The 18,352-nt window shown below is 34.7% G+C and overlaps 1 long non-coding RNA gene and 1 pseudogene across 1 annotated transcript in view; one reads left to right on the top strand and one right to left on the bottom strand.

The window, feature by feature from the left end:
* Nucleotides 1-221: 221 nt before the first annotated feature.
* Nucleotides 222-18,352, bottom strand: part of LOC116643115 — a 20,388-nt gene continuing 2,257 nt past the window's right edge. Inside the window, exons 3-4 of the long non-coding RNA XR_004301487.1 lie at nucleotides 13,050-13,183; nucleotides 222-346 (exon numbers count right to left, since the gene is read on the bottom strand). This is a non-coding gene — a long non-coding RNA (uncharacterized LOC116643115). The remainder of the gene's footprint in view (nucleotides 347-13,049; nucleotides 13,184-18,352) is intronic.
* Nucleotides 15,318-15,435, top strand: LOC116643290 (annotated as a pseudogene).

Here is an 18,352-nt window from a genome sequence, read left to right as displayed (position 1 = left end):
AAAAGAAAATGCATTAATACATGATGAATATGTTAGGTAGAATGATGGCTCTTTGAAGTGGAGAGAGAGAGGAGGCAGGAGGAGCAGAGGGAGAGGGAGAAAATCTTAAGCAGGCTCCACACCCTGCTCGGAGTCCAACTCGGGGCTCCATCTCATGACCTGCGCAGAAATCAAGAGTCGGATGCTTAATTGACTGAGCCACCCAGGTTCCCCATGTTTTAATCATTAAAACCTGTGAATATGTTCCTTACCTGGCAAAAGAGACTACAGATATGATTAAGGTAAGTATCTTGAGATGAGACATTACTGCATTATCCAAGTGGCTCCACTGTTAATCTTAAGGATCCTTAAATAATGGAAGAGGGACACAGAAGGTTAGAATCAGTGAGAGATCTGAAGATGCTACATTGATGGATTTGAAGATGGAGGAAGGGGCCACAAGCGTATGAATGCAAGTGGCCTCTAAAAGTGGGTGAAGACAAAGAAAGGGCTTCTTGCACTGAGTTTCTAGAAGGAATGTAGCCCTAGCAATATCTTCATTTTAGCCCATTGATACTGATTTTGGACTTTTGACCTCTAAAACTATAAGGTAATGAATATGTGTTGTTCGAAACTAAATTTGTGGTAATTTGTTACAGCAACAATAAGAAATGGATAAAATGGGTTTTGTCAAATTTGAAGGTATGTACTGGATGTTTCTATGCTTCTGTAACAGTCATTTCTTGTAATGTTTTTCAAAGTCCAAATAAGGAACAAGACTTATTAGTCAGTGAATCCATAAAAAATGTAACATAGTTGGAAATATGAAAGACGAAGATCCTTTTTAGTTTGATAGACATCCTATGTTTATCGTTCTTGGTGTTTTCAAAATTTTGAACCAAAATTTTAAAATCATCAGATTTCACATATAAATCTGGATTTCCAGCTTTAAAAACCAAAAATCAACACTGTGCCTAGATTTCCAGATAACCTCATCTTTTTAGAGCAAAGTGGTAGCTGTGCTTGTGAGACACAGCATGGCCTCTCTAGATGGCCATACTCTACCCTCCACAGGTGTGCTTAGTGCGTATGCCTGGACCACTGCACTCAGCCTGGCTTAAGGAAGGGGTTGCACCTTCCTTTTATTTAGTTGACAATGTTAAATAAAATGCCATATTGACTTAGCATTGTTAAGAAGATTTTAAAATCATAAATAAAAGTGATAAATAAACTTGTTTTATGTTAATTTCTGGAAATAATTATTTTTAAAAATTCTCTTTGGCTTCTAGTTAGATAGCTTCTAATTGAAACAAGAAACAGTTTTCTTGTTCCTTATCATGAATTCATGCTTCTGGTTAAAATGGTGCCTAGGATTTGAGAATTTAAGGGAGAGGTGTCAAAGGTCGAATTTGCTACAATATTTTTTTTATTGAAGTATAGCTGACATACGATATTACATTAGTTTCAGGTATACAGTATAGTGATTGGACAGCTCTCTACATTATGCTCTGCTCACCACAAGTGTAGCTCCCATCTGTCACCATACAACACTATTACAGTACCGTTGACTATATTCCCTATGCTGTAGCTTTCATCCCCATGACTTCCTCATTCTGTAACTGGAAGCTTGTGCCTCCCAATCCCCTTCACCTATTTCTCCCATCCTCCGGAGCCCCCATCCCTCTAGCAACCATCAGTTTCTTTTCTGTATTCATGGGTCTGTTGCTGCTTTTTTGTTTGTTTGTTCCTTTGTTTTGTTTATTTTTGCACAACAAATGTGGCAAGAACTATCTCTGAAAAACTTCATTCTGGAAACCTTCATGAGTGTCTGGTTTTGAGAGGCAGTCTCATGGAGTTAAGAACATGGGCTCTTTAGTTAGCCTGCCTAGGTTCAAATCCATCGTCTTTTCTGTAATATGATTATGCTCTAGTGTGTTTCTCCCTCAGAAAACAAAAAACAAACAAAAAAAAGAAAATGCATTAATACATGATGGGAGGTCTCAGAAACTAGTCCCTAGATTAAAGAAAAGAAAGCTTATTAGCTGTGTGTTCTTGCTCAAGTAACTTCATCTTTCAATTTCCTCATCTGCAAATGGTGGTAATACCTGCCTCCTGGTAGAGTTTTAAATTACTTGATATATGTAGAACATTTAGAGCAGTATAGGATGCAAAACAAATATTTACATACCACATACTAGTACTATTTACCATCCTTTAACCTAAATTACTACCAGGCTCACTCATCTAATACCTGTGTCTTTCCTTAATTCTAACCAGCTACGCATGCATCTAGCCCACAACCAAAGTCTGCATTTACTGCTAAATATGGCAGTTTATTCACCCACCAATCTAAGTTCACATTTAGTGGAAAGACAACAAACAAATGATAAGGTAAAGATTTAAAAAAGTTGATGATAGCCAAGAGAATGTTGACAGACTCAGAAGCAAGAGACAAGAGCTATTCTTGGGATAAAGTTGCTCAGTAGCCCCAAATGTTATCCTTTTGAAATTATTGGTCACTGAAACCTCGGTCTGACTTTCCAATTAGGATTTTGTACAGTGTAGGAACTTATTTTTTTATGAAATAGATAAATGATAATTCATAGCAAGTATGATTAACTGGCTGTTTACACACATATTTGGTAAACTAATCATGTACAAGGTGGAATGAATGTATAATTTATCCGATGTTTCAGATGGCAAAATGATGACCCAAAAGGCAGTTAAAGGAAAATATGCTATACTGTGAAATAGAAAGTGTAAGAATTTTCTCACAATTTTCTCCTTATAAATTTTTAAAAAAATCTCTACCAAATGTATTAACTTGGGACAAATAAGTTTAGGTTTTCATACAAATAGAAACCACAATTATTCTAGAAATGCATGTGCCCATGATGACTTTTTTTAAAACTTTGTTTTTCTGATTTGGAAAATCTGAGGATTTTCCCCAAAAAGTATAAAATTTGTAAATGAGATTAACCACATACCACATGATCAACCATTTTTTTTTTCTTTAATCTAGTGACTAGTTTCTGAGACCTTCTGACATGACTCTGTAAGGCTATTGCAATAGAGGAAATTTCAGTTTATTTACTTGTTTGTTTTGTAACTGACAAGAGTAGGTCTGGAGTCAGGGTTAAGGATAGTGTGGTAAGTGCATCTAGGTTTTGTGTACTCTGCATTGGTGATTCTCTGAGCAAGGATTCACTCTGCGTGTGTGGGTTATAAAAATGTATCAGAAGTCGGGAAAAGTTCTTACGTATTCTCTTAGCGGTAAAACATTTGCAGCCCAGTAGGCTGCATGGGCAGTTACTTGGAGATTTTTTTCCTTTTAGTTGTATACATGATAAAACTGAATTGCAAGTGAAAGTTTTCAGGTAAGATCTACCTTTAGATATTATTTTAGTTATCTAAATATAATAAACTATATATACTGAGAGTAACAGTATATATAGTTTGACCTCCTTAAAAATGGTGATTTTAGGCATAGGAGTCAAAAGCTAATCTGAGGTAATTTATAAGTAAGAATCTGGACTCCACATGTTTCTTGGCTGAACACCCTGGAGCAAGACTTTGTCTTTTAAGTGTTTGTTGTGTGATCTTCTATATCTGGAGGTTTTGCCTTTGGTTATGAGCCTTAGCTTTACTTTACTGAATAAAGCTATAATGTTCTATTAAAGAAAGGTGTGCAGAAAAAACATCACTTTTCTAACCAGAACAAATATGACTATTGTTAATTTCACTTATATTTTTAAGAGTATAGGGGCACCTGGGTGGCTCAGTCGTTAGGCGTCTGCCTTCTGCTCAGGTCATGATCCCAGGGTCCTGGGATTGAGCCCCGCATCGGGCTCCCTGCTCTGCGGGAAGCCTGCTTCTCCCTCTCCCACTCCCCCTGCTTGTGTTCCCTCTCTCACTGTGTCTCTCTCTGTCAAATAAATAAATAAAATCTTAAGAAAATATATTTTTAAGAGTATGACTAATTCTTCCTGCTACCTATGGGTTCTTTTTAAAGAAAATAAAAGCTTCCATTCATGTATTAGGGTTACCAAATTACCTTAATGGAGGTTATAAGATTTACTTTATAGTTTGTAGAAAAAAATTTAAAAGTTCTGAGAAGTTTCTAATTCCCAGGCTAGCTATTTTACTGGGGGCAGTAGATGTAAAGGGACAGAGCAATAGCCACTCTGCTTGTTATGAATTAAAGTCAGAAAAGGCAGGACAGAAATAGCAAGTTTTAATAGCTCATGAAATCTGGATAACCTATGCTTTAAAAATATTCCATTGTTAGAGTACCTTGACCTTAGCAAACTAGAATTTTCATAAATAACCCTAACAGTGATGTGCTTCTCTATGTGATGAAATAAACTCCAAGAAGTTGGTGAATATGAGCCACTTTAGTGACCACAAATTTTCAATGGCTTTTCAATGTTTTCTGAACTAATGTGAAAAAGTGTACAAATTGAGATTGAATTATTTTGGACAGTATTTTTATCTTAGTCATATAAGCATAGTACAAGAGATATCTTTACTTTCAGTGTTCCAGTCCTGTGGGTCCAGTAATACACCAGAGAGAAATGCAACTATAAAAATGTCAAATCAACTTTTGGTACTTTGACAAAGTGCGTGAAAAAAAGGCACTTCAAAAAAAAAAAAAGCTCTCCAGTGATTTATTTTTAACTAACTCTATCTCTACTAATGATTGAGTTAAGAATTTAAAACTAAACCTGGCATCTTCTGGAAATGGTAGAAAGAAACCTGAGTTAAAAAAAAACTAATGAGAAAATATTCAAACAAGTTACAACTTAGAAACATCTTGAAGAATTCCTTGTCCATGGGACTCTAAATTTGACATAGTATAAACTATAATAGCTTTTCAGTAAAGATACATGGAACTTACACACAAGAAAATAATATCGTTTTGGACAGTAAGAAATAGAAAAAAATTCATATGTTTTCCATAGAAGATGAGATGTAGGCTAGTGATTCTTACCTCCCATTAAACCCTCAAGATGCTATTATCCCATTGTGATCAAAAACAAAAGAGAACAAATCCCACATTTTTTATTTTTATTTACTAATACTTTGTTATTCTACCGTGACTCAATTTGCTGTTTATTGTATGTTTCGAGGACATAAAATACCCAAAACGTGAGAATGATTGAAATGACTCTCTATAGAATGCAGGCTAGATGGAGTAGGAAGTGAAGACAACAGGGTACTAGCATATAAGAATACAGAAGGGTGCATGGCTGGAGGTACTAAAAATACAGAACAGGTGCAGTGCCATGATGATGTTAGCAAGCTGAAGGCATAAGAGGTTGAGTTCGGAAATGGGAAATTTGGATTGAAAGTATCAGAGATAATGTATGTCCAGATGTCATGACAGCACTGAGTGACTACATCACAGCAGAGACAAGGGGCATGGGATTTGGATGCTAGTGTGTTGTAGGGATGACTCACAAATACGATGATTTCACCAGAGGCTGGCAAGATTTGGAATGGGCCAGAAGATTTGACCAGTGTCCATAATCTTAATGCATAAGAAAGATGTCAGTATATGAGAGTTTTTAGATGGTGCAGCCCATTGCCATAGATCCCCAAGGAAAACAGAAAGGTAATAGGCCTTAAGGTTCTTAAGACTGAACCATCTTCCCAACTTAGAGGATATTTTGAGTAAGTAAATAAGCAAGTCTTAGCCCAGGGAGACTGTGTTTCCTGAAAGGACATCTCAGCTCTCCTAAAGTTAAGGCAATGAGGTATGAGTAAGAGATATACCACAGTTTTCTACTGAAGAAGTCTGTTTCCTGAGTGTGCACAATCATTATTCATGACTACTGTTCTTTCAGATGAAGAGACCATCCTGTTGATCCGGTAGACCTGACTTTGTCCACCCTCTTGCCTTCATATGCCGGTTTGGTTCCTCCAAAAGGCAGATAGAATTGCACGTGAAAGAGATTGCTGGAAATTCCTGTGAAACAAAGGGGAAGGGAGCAGGAAAAGGCAGAGAAAGACCTCAGACCTCAATGCATGTCTGACACCTTAGAGAAGAGAGGGAAAGAAGGACTGGGTAGAATGAGCCTCAGTCTACAGTGAGACTCAGAGAATCTTGGCCAGGTTGCTGGGATGGCCCAGAGCAAAGGTTACCCACTTGAGTAGCCCTGTCTTGGCCAGACCTGGCCTGCTCTAGGACCTCCGTCTGCTGTGCTCAGTGAAGCTTGGGAGCAGGCCATGTGTAACATAGCTCAGGTGTTAACGCCACAGGTGAGTAGACGGGTGGCACCTGGAGGTTGTCCGCAGAATCTGCTAGTGCAGCATGTTCCTGCAAAAGCAGATCTGAATGTGCACATCAAGGACCACCACACTTTTAGGAACACTTTTTAGTAACAACCTGCCTAACCTCAAACACTGAGCCTGTTGGCACATCTTTGATGATCCCCAAACTGCATGGTATTCTCAGAATCTGACGGGCATAGTTAGAGATTGTATCTAGAACTACCTTTGGCTATGAAACATTGGTTCTGTAATTCATTCAACAAATATTTATTGAGTTCCTACCACTTCCTTTGCACTGAAGAGACAGCAGTGAACAACCAATCAGAGTGAGCAACATGAAGATCGTAAATTTAATACCCGGTATTCTCATTCTCATCCTTCGTTATCATGGTTGTACAGTTTCAACTATTTTTAAATTAAGCAATTGTTACTTTTACTGCTTTTTAGTGTTTATTTAGCTTTTTCTTTTTTTCTAAACCTTTCTTCATGTATTCTACCTTCTTCTGTGTTCACTTTTTCCCTTTAAATTAGTGTATATACTTCAGTAATTTTTCAGTGATGATCTCTGCAGAAAATTATATCCCTTTGTGTAAAAACATCTTTACTTTTGAATGGTAGTTTATCTGGGCATAAATTTCTCATATGATATTTGTTTGCTCTTGGCAGTTTGAAATTGTCATTTCTGTTATTGCTTCTGCTATTACGGTTGAGAATCTGCTATCTGCATAATTGTTGCTTCTTTATTGAATCAGTCTTTTTATTCTCATTAATTTTAATATTTTTTGTCCTTATTATGAGTTTCACTAGATATATCTGAATGTGGGCTTTTTAATTTATGCAATGTGTAATTCTTATATCTGACTATTAATATGCTTCTTCAATTCTGTGAATTTTCAATCTTCTTTCATATTTCTTCTCCCATTTTCTGTACTCACCTCTTTATTTATTTATTTTTAAAGATTTTATTTTTTAAGTCATTTCTACACCCAATGTGGGCCTCAAACTTACAACCTCGAGATCAAGCGTCACATGTTTTACCAACTGAGCCTGCCAGGCGCCCCGTACTCACTTCTTTTAACCATTAACTATATATTGCATCCTACTTATTCTGTTCTTCACACACCTCAAATCCTTCCACATTTTCATGTCTCATCCTATGTAAGTTTCTCAGACAGAGCCCGATGCGGAACTCAATCCCAGGACCCGATCCTAGGACCCTGGGATCATGACCTGAGCCAAAGGCATATGCTTAACTGACTGAGACACCCAGGTGCCCCTGCTCTGCAGCTTTGATGTAACATTTATACGGTCCCTATTTTTTTTCAATCTTTGCTAATGATATGGTAATCTTTCAAAATTCTTATTTTAAAAGCTTATGTGTGCAAATTTTAGAAACTTAGGATACATTTCTAGTTTTCTTCAGACTAGCTGAAGTTTTTTTTTTTTTTTTTTTGTACATAGAGAAAATTCTTGAAGGAATTATCTTAAAGATCAACATGCAGTTTTAGAAGAGAGAGACTTCTACATGACATTGTGGGGTGGGCATGCATATTAAAGATATGGATAGAAATCTAGTGTCTTTTTGGATTCTGTCCCACCTGAAAGATTTAAAAATGTGAACAAAAATATGTAGAAAAACATTATTACATGCCTACGCAGTAGAATTTTAAAGGTTTAATAGCTCAATTTTAGTATCAGGCCATAAAAATTGACTTAAAATCTTACCCTGGTTTCACTTTCATACAGTGGTTCGGGGCATGACCTCTGGATGCCCTTTCCTGGGTTAATTCATTATGTGACTTTGAACATATTTTTAAACTTCTCTCTTTTTCACTTTCCAAAATCTAATGTTTGAACAATAGTAGTAAGTTCCTCAGAGAGTTGTCGCATTGAGTTAATACATCTAAAGTTCTTAGAACACTTTTTTTGCATATAAACAACTTTTAATTGCTGGCTATTCTTATTGCTACTTCTATGGCTATTATTAGTGGTCCTCAAAGTTGGTATTCTATAGAATAAAAAAGAAAAATAAAACAAAATAGGGGCCTCACATAAGGTATCTGGCATTTTAGTGCCAGTAGAAAAATAATTACTACCATCTACTACCACATGTATGAGATAAATATTTGAAGACATAAAAAAGTGAACAAAGGTGGCTTTATTAAAAAAGCTCATTACAATGTATTTATTATTCTAATTCACCATGGAGCAGTGGAAACGTCATCATGAAGCACCAATCTGGGATTTGAGAATCATTGTTTTAAACATCATTGACTGGAAGGCAGGATAAATTGCATGCCCAGGGTGTTCTATAATAGCTTCAAGGTAATAGACAAATATCCCCTTGTAGTTTAGGGATAACAATCAAATGCCCTTGCTTAAAAAAGAGAACTAAATTAATCTGCAAGCATCAATTAGGGAGAATCACTTAGGAATAAATTGTTCAAGCATGATATAGAAATTGACTATGTATAGGTCTAAAGAATAATTAATATGCCATTTTGTAAAAAATTATACTAAGAAGATTCCAAAGGACTTTAATACAAAGAAGGAAATCATCCAGCACTGCTCTGATTTGCTAGAATATAATGCTCAACTTTGCACTCCCCAGCCTAAAGGACGATTCAAGAACTTAAAGGTTCATATAAGCAATGTAAGAATGATTAAGGGATATAAAAATAAAATGAAAATCTTAAGTAAAGGACATGGAATTTAACTTTTTTTTTTTTTAAGCCAGGAAAAAATATGGCCAAGGATCATTTTAGGAATTATTTTCAACTATAAAGAGGGATTATGATGTCGGATGAAGATAGTTATTATTATTTTTTATGAGATTCCAAGTTAACTAGAGTTTAATCTTCAGCGGGACTGGACTATCTCCTGCCATTCACCCACACATTGATTGGACTCTGTTGGATATACCTTTTGTGTAAAGTACTAGGCCAGGCTGTTGGAGCACACACAGTGATTGAAGATGAAAGATGTGGATGAAGTGATGGCTTCCTACTTTCATGGCGCTTTTATTTATCTATCGGGGACATTGATATGTATATGCAAAGACATTGTAAAAAAAGCTGTATGCAAATGAACAGAACCTTTTCATTGAAGCAGTTAGAAGACCTCATGAGGACATTGCAGATTCATGACAGGAAGGGAAAAGAGGAAGTGTTGGAGTGAATGTTCAGGAATAAGTCATGTTCACTGAACGGTAGATAGGCTTATTTTGCATGTAATATAATGGTATTATAAGAAAGTATTGGAACATTAATGTGAAAGAATAGATTGGAGCCACATTCCATGTTGTATGGATGTTAGTATTTTAAACTAGGGAGAAACATTTTTATTTTTTGTGTCTTTTCAAAAATACTATTATTATTTTTTTTTTTTTTAAGATTTTTTATTTATTTGAGAGAGAGAGAATGAGAGACAGAGAGCATGAGAGGGAAGAGGGTCAGAGGGAGAAGCAGACCCCCAGCTGAGCAGGGAGCCCGATGCGGGACTCGATCCCGGGACTCCAGGATCATGACCTGAGCCGAAGGCAGTCGCTTAACCAACTGAGCCACCCAGGCGCCCCTTCAAAAATATTATTAAAAAATTCAGTTATAAGGTCAATGTATTTTACCTAAACAATAATAGAAAATTGACTATCTGCAAACTGTCAGTGTTTGGCATCGAATACACATAGTATTATAAGAATTCAGAACACTTTTCTCTTTTCAATAATTGAAAGTGCCAGATTTAGCAAATAAAACTATTGTATATTATCTGGCAATCCTATTAACAATGTATTTTGGCTCTCTCTGTTCTGTGTTAATGGCTCTGTCTCTTCTGAATTAATGCCTTCATGAGTTGAAATATTTAAAAATAGCCTTTCTTTGGTTTTACAGGATGCTAAGAAACTCATGATAAAACTGATCCTTTGTCAATTTTTGTTTGTTTGTTTGATGGAGGGCATGTCAATGATTTGCCTTATAAATATATAAATCATCTCTATTTTACGTTAAAAATTAACTATTATTTATCTTGAAACTAGTGTAACTAGTGTACTCATATTGAAAAAGAAGGCAAACTACATAAAAGTGTATTTAGTAAATACTGTCCCCCTTCAGAGCCAACTGTTTTATCAGCTTGTAATCCTTCTGTCATTTGTATATTTAAATGTACATATGCACATATCCTTACACACATGGGAGCATATTATATATCTTCTTCTGTGCCTTGCTTTTTTCATTTGACATATCTTGGCAATTATTCCATATAAACAAATTATAGCTTTATATTATTATTTTTAATTGCTCAGTAGTATCCTATTATATGATACACCTTTATTTATTTGAACAGTCTCCTGTTGGTGGCCCTTCAATGTCCTCCCCTCACTGTTTATTTTGCTTTATGTATCTAATAGAAATAATAGCTATTGTTACCTTTATTTAATGTTTTCCATGACCATGTTTTCACAGTACTCTGTAAATGAAAATGCTATTTCTCTTTTTAGGCACTTCGCAATTAAATTTTAGACACATGCCCACTCTGGGGTGCATACATTGCCTACTACGGCCAGCCCCTTTCTTGTGCTGTCACTTCTCATCATCCAGGGCTGAATTAAGCAAGTGTTGGAGGCATGCATGTACTTTCCACATGGCCCTCAGCAGCCAGGAGACACCTGATACATTTTCTTCCATGGTGATTTAGAAAGGACAAGTCACCTGACCACACTCAGGTGGCTTACAAGCTGCCAAGCCCAGGTTCCAGTGCAGTTTATTTAAAACACACTCTCAGTGATAATAGAATGTCTCTGATTTCAATATTAGATAGAAGGGGACGAATGCTGTAGACTAAATAAAAAATATAGCTATGCAAAGGAGGATTTTATAAAAAGCCTTTATAAGAAGGACTCCCAATGCCAATAATTTGCTGTTCCTTGGCTGCAGAAATAAAAACCATTTTTACAGGTCAGATAATTGTGATTATATTTCTGTCTCTGGAAGACCTTTGCTTCTGTAATTTCAGTAATTGCAAACAAACATTACAGCTTCCTTCTCTCCCCTCCCTCCCTCAACATAGCTCATACGGGATACTTATTAATATTTCAGGATGGATTATAATTAATCATTAGTGGAGGAGATCAATCTTTATAAGCCCCACCCCAAATTTATCATAACATAAATGTTATAAAAGCAATTTAATTTTTGTTTAGTGGAAGAAAACACAAAGAGTTTGAGTAGATTTTATTAAATACCATACTTAAGGGGTCTAAATGGCTGGTTAGATAGATAGATAGATAGATAGATAGATAGATAGATAGATAGCTTCTATAAACCTTTTATGTATAAGTTTGAGCAATTAATTGGATTTCGAAGACTTTCAGCATAGAGTGTGAAGACAGACTGGCATGAAAAGAGAACTTACAAATGAAGAAAATCATGACTGCCAAAAAGGGAAATGCTTTTTTTTTTCTATATAAAAATCATACAACATTAAAATTGTAAGCAAAACAAGAGGTCATATAGTAATTCCCTCTTATTAAAACAAGAGAACCAAGACATGGTGATGCTGAGTATTCCCTTAACTCATAAAGCTAATTTGTTAGCATCAAGGCAAGGATCCAAGGGCTTCTGTTGGTCTGACTTAAAAAGTCTTATACAAGAACCCTTCATAAGTTTCAGGAATTACTTTTTAAACTGTTCCCTGAATTCCTGTGGCCTCCTAAGATTTAGATAAGTTCTTTTTAGTTAGCACAGTTAACAATGATCTGTATGTAGTTGATTAGATCGCAAGACTGATTGGATAAGCTCATTTGGAAGATTGGAATAACTGGTCAGTGATCCACTGAAATGGTCAGTGATTATTTTAGCCAGTAGAATGACCAAATAAGCAATCAGGCATTATAGCAGTTAAAGAAAACTAACTAGGTATGTTGAGGGGCATCATATAACTGTAGCGCAGTTTTGGATTGTGATTAAATAGATATGAAATTGGACTTCCCAGGCCATGAAGGATTTGGAATAGGAATAAGATTTATACATATCCATGTAATTGTAATAGCGCTTAAATAGAGCCTGGCCATCAAGCAGATGGCACAAGATTTATTCACGATTCCCTTACTTAGAGGAGGCTGTAAAAGAGTTATATTAAACAGCTATGGTATAATGAGAACACTGGACTTCATAAAATCTGATATAAATCTGGATTTTGTCATTTACAGGTCTTGTGACCTTGGAAAAGTCATTAAATAAAGCTGTAATTTTCTCTTTTAAAATTTAATGATAACTTATTGGAAGGATTAAACAAAATAATATGTACATAAAATTATCCACAAAGCCATTTAGATATGTTAGGTGTTGCTATTGTAGTTGGTAATGAATCCTAGTCAATCCTTAGATGATACCGAATATCAAATAATGATTACTGAATATCTGCAGCTGTGTTTTAGGTTCTTTGAGCAGTGTTTTTTTTTAATTTTTTAAAAAGATTTTATTTATTTATTTATTTATTTATTTATTTATTTATTTTAGAGAGAGACAGAGCATGAGCAGGGTGGGAGGGCAGAGGGAGAAGGAGAGAATCTCAAGCAGACTCTCCGCTGAGCAGGGAGCTCGGCTTGATCTTACCAGCCTGAGATCATGACCTGAGCAGAGACCAAGAGTGGGACCCTTAACCGACTGAGCCACCAAGGCCCACCAAGGCCACCAAGGCGCCCCTGAGTTGTGTTTTTTTAAAGGATGTCCCCAGACCTCTAAAAACCCTGAGCTACTTTCAGAAAGTCCTTGAAATCAAAGCTATTTTCATAATAATACCGTTGTTATTTTCTTTTTTCATGTGGGTTGAAATTTGTACACAATGCTGGAGCCTTAGCAGTCCTGGTTTCTTGGCATGAATCAAGTAGCACCACACACCAGTCATGATATTCCTCAGAGTTATACTCTTGAACCTAAAGCAGAAACAAAAAAAAATAAACAAAAAAACCCGTCGATCCTTAATAAACAAAGTGAGTCTGTAACACCAAGGGAAACCACTTCTAATATTTGTTGCTGATAAAATTTTAGCTTTCAAGGAATATTAGAATTTTGGAAAATTTTATCTGCCATTATGAGCTGGAAAGATTCCCAATACTGAAATTTCTAATGGAATCACGATAGTGATTTTAGTGAGTGTGATTATTTTTCCATACTGTATAATGAAATGTGTCAATAATCGGAAGATCTGCATAACCCAGTGAACCAATATTTTCCAACAGATTAATTCATGATGTTATAAAATCATGCATCAGTCAAAGATCTATTAGGAATGAAAGATAAAGAATGGAATTTAACATAAAAAGAATGGAAAGCTTGTTGATATGTTCTCAAATTCCATATTGCAACTTTTAAGAAACTACTACTTGTCGATATTTGTTGTATATCAGAGAAGAATATCCACAATTAGATGAAAAGTCTACTTAACGTTTTTGTCCCCTTCCCAATTACAGATTTGTGAGGGGCTGGTTTTCCTGAGATCCTCAACCCAAATAATATATTGCAAGACTGAATGTAAAAGCAGAAATGAGAATTCAGTATCTTCTATTAAGCCACATATTAAAAAGATTCATATAACAATACCCTTTTCCTTGCTCTTTTTAATTTTGGAAAATATGATTATCTTAGTGTAGCATATTATTTATGTTAACATTTAATTAGTTTGTAGTTGTTATTTTTAATGAATTACTAAATAATTTAGAAATAAAATTTGTTTTACTTTAATATGCAAAATATCAATAACTTTAATATACATAAATAAGAGCTGTTATCACCTTGATAACTTTTAATAGTGCAAAGTAATTCTGAGACCAAAAAGTTTCAGAGTGTCTGTTCTAATCTGTGATTGCTAGGGATGTTTGAACCACCATAATATTACCAAATCAAATTGGAATGGAAAGTTTATATTCTATTTAGGAAACATTTTAAATTGTAATTTGACTCCCCAAAGGCCATTCACAGATGCATAAGAATGACAAAATTCCTAACTGCAAGTTTTTTGTGTATCTTCCGAGGCAGATTTTCCCTTTGCTTGCTACTTTGTGTACCCCATCTGTCTAGTTCATCTTTATAGTCTTATTGCTTCCACAAAAGTGCATGACACGAATGGGGCCTTAATAAATCTATGTTGGTTGGAAGAATAACTGAATGCACACAGACATTCACACAGGGGGCATTATGACTAATATATATGAAAATCTCATAGCCACCATAATGACGTGGATAGATGCAAATGAATGAATATATCATGAACATGTAGCTCATGATTGCTGTGAGTTTTGTTGTTTGAAAATGGAAGACATAATGTTACCCTATATCTACTCGATTAGTAAAAGTTTCATGAAAGGGAATTTTAAAAGCAAAAAAAGGGTGCTTTTAGGCATCAATAGCAGTAAGAAGAATAGAAGACTAAGGGACACTATGAAATAATATTCAAAAGAGTAAATAGTTTAGCTCAGGAGGAAGAAAATAAACTCATTTAGAGAGAGGACTAAGGGATGAAAGGCATAGCTATGGTTGAAGATGTAAAACTGAGTCAGATGAGAAATGATTATCTGTACAGACAAGAGTCCATAGCATCCTGTGAAGTTGGAAACTGTGAAGTTGGTTGCATGGTATGTTAAAATTTAGGGCACACACCTCTGAAATGATAGCTAATTCACCTAGCTCACTATCTTGGAGGTTAATCAAAACTTTAAAAAATTAACAGATTTGTTTTCTGAGAAGCAAGTTAAAAGTGGGTCCTGAAATAGAGGCTTGCCTACTGATGTCAGATTATCCAACAGGTGAAAGAGAATCCACTTCATGATTATTTTATCAAACTGGATTTAGGTGAGTTTTTTTAGGGAATAAAAGGGGAGAGATATTTGACCTTACACCTGAGGTAGTTGGAAAAGAATGATTGTAAGTCCAATTTGAAAAAGGAATTTCTATTTATTTCCTTATGGTTACCTAGATGAGTGTTACTATGCTTAACAATTTTTAGTATATCCCCAAACAGAGATATTATAAAACAGACTACTTGAGTTATTGTTCAAAATTTTTTACGTTATCGCTTCTCGGCCTTTTGGCTAAGATCAAGTGCAAAATTTTTTACGTTAACATTTGGCAAGAAAGCAGATAGCATTTGAGTAAAATCTCACTCCAATTTATTGCTAGGTAACTATAGTATTCAAAGAAACTTTTAAGGCAAAGAGTTAAATGTACATTAATTTAATTCACTTGTCATTTTTTCATCACAAAATATCATGTATTATTTAATGATTTAAAAAAATCCCCCAAATAATCTCCAAATTACTGAAATATTAGTAAGCCTTTCTCTTCACTCTTGGAATGGCCTCTACTATGAATGATCTATAAAAAGAGCTGACTAAATACTTAAATATAAAAATCAAACCCTGGTTTTTACTTAAGTATAGAAACCATCAAGTGATACCATACCATATTTCACTGATGCTATATATTTGGTTTGCTTTCTCTCTTCTCCTATCTCTTAATTTCATGATGTTTCTATATATCCTTTGTCCATCCTTATTATTGAAACATATTTTTGTTGTGTATATGCAAACAAATATTTATGCCATATATGCCTACACATATATTCTATTTTTGATGGAAAGAGTTTGTGGTTATGAACTAAGCAAAAATGATGCATACACTTTAAAATCAGAGAGGAAAGCAATATATATATATATATATATATATATATTTACATAAATCGATATGTATCTCTACATAGATCCAAATCTTTCCTCTCAAATATAAGGAGATAAATCTATACCTATGTCTGTATCTATGGTTCTATAAATTTGCCCTCCGTTATTTGGCTAGAAGATGAAGAAAATGTAATCAAGATGATCTTTTGGTTGTTTCCCTTTTAGGCAGAAGTGAAAACCTCGAACTGACTTTAAAGGTCAAGTCGTGAACACACATGCTCTACGGTGTGCCCTAAGTCTCAATTCTGTGTGCCTCATGAATATGGCAAATCTCTCAGCCATCCTACTAAAAGAGACCAATGAAACATGCTGATTTTAGATTCAGTGAAGCCCAATTTCTCAGGATAACACACACAGGGCTCTGCTGCTCTAATCTATACAAGACAAGAACTAGCCTGCTGTGGGAAGCCCTGCCTGTCCTTTGGGCATTGTGTCTGTGGCTATAACAACCTTGCTGGTTAATATAACAGTGGCTTATATAAGTTATGGTGGGAAAAACCCTATGGTAATGTGCATTTTTGCCAGTTAGTAAGAAATCCTCTAATAGAAACAGAACATAATGAAATTGACATGAGCACATGTCATTTTGTTATTTTCCTATTGTAGGGGAAAAAATAAAAAAGATTTTACAACTCCGCTTGCTCCCTTCTCAAACTTGGATAAGCTACTTCAATTTAAATAAGTGTTTCCATTTGTTTGTGGTTTTAGTTTTGATTTCCTGATTTAGAATATACATCCAGTTGTATTCCTACACAGAAAGAAGAGAACTTTTCTAATAAATGTGACCCTTGTCTAAGAAACACCGTGAAGGTGGGCCAGAAATAGTATGTACTTTTCTGCATGGATGTTAAAACAATATCTCTAATATCATTTTGGATAGAACTCTCACTCCTGCTGTTTGGAAAGCAAATGAGCTAATGCTATAATTTCTCTTCTTGATAAGATTCATCAGCGGTTGATTCCCAAAACTGCATGGTAAGTACATGCACAAACGTAATCAACCAAATCATTAGCATTTATTAAAGAAGACAGTTTCAAACTGATGGGCAGCATGGAAGAAAGATATAAATATAAATCTCTTCCTCTCTAAGTCCTATTTGAATATATACGTAAAATGTGTTTTGCAGTACAATTAAATGTATTTTTGTTCTTTCTATGAAAGAGGGGTCAATACATATCCCCGCACCCATACACAACAGTAAAAATACCATTTTGGAACCTATTAAATTGAGTTTCAGATTTATGTGAAATAGCAAGTATGTTAAAAAAAAAAAAGATGCGTTGATGTCTTAGCTTGACATTGTTTTAGTGTAACGTAACAGTTTCTAACCTTTGCTTGCATTTTGATATAGAGTTTACAGTTATGCTTCATCATAATGTGGTATCCTTAAGGCCCTTCAGGAAAAGAATTCTATTTAATGTTATTTATCCTTGATTGCTTTGGGTCAAGACAACTTTATGGTAGTTACCATGCTTCCATCTTTTTCATATTAAAGAATAAATATAAAAGTAAAATTTTGCCACTTAGTGATATATTCTTGTTTTTCAGTATAGTTGTGCTTAGTATTAAATTATCTAATGGTTTATTTCTCTTAAAAATGATGAGATTGTGAAATGCAAGCATGTAATTCTCAAAAAGTCATGATTTGCATCTTACTTTTCAGATTCTAAAATCCAGTTACTATTAAGAATATCTAATACCTACTTTAGAATATGCTACATTGTAGTATATTAATATAAATCATACTAATAAATGTTTTTGGCAAGATTCTCATAAATATTTTTACAAGTTTATGAAAGCTTATGGAATGTTATCCTTCAGTCTAAATATTTACTGGTGCACGTTTTCCAAGAAAAGTCCAGCATCTTTCATGAAACATTCTCCCATTTCACCACACACAATTAAAGCTTACCTCAACTTAGAGTCAAGTCAGTTACTTATAGTAGTTCCTAAAATTTCACAATTCTTTGTGATATACCATAAAGGAAGTCTTTATAGCAGACCCAGTCTACATTTCATCATTTACACTATTTAAATTTAAACAAACAGATTTAAAAAGGAAAGCCATTGTTAAGATGTCTGTTGTAAGTTTGTTGCTAGGCTGATCTTCTAATACATTTTATTGCTTCCCACTAGTGAAGGGTCCTTAAGAGAAAAAGAAAATTGTAAGAAGTGAGAGTTTGTTAATAGGTCATAGGTTTGGACTCTGTTTACAAGATTCTGAAACAATGGGATAATGTATGAAAAATTAAGTCATGCACAAATGTTTCCAATTACTCACTTGTTTGGCATTGCATAGATTGAACCAAACATGGAAACTAAAGTCTACATTTTTCACCCCATTGTTTACTATATTGGCGATTTGCCCT

Source organism: Phoca vitulina, unplaced genomic scaffold (assembly GCF_004348235.1).
Source record: "Phoca vitulina isolate PV1807 unplaced genomic scaffold, GSC_HSeal_1.0 scaffold25, whole genome shotgun sequence".
Classification (NCBI taxonomy): Eukaryota; Metazoa; Chordata; class Mammalia; order Carnivora; family Phocidae; genus Phoca; species Phoca vitulina.
Note: the sequence above shows the minus strand (reverse complement) of the source record. Positions and strands in the feature narration are given on the sequence as shown.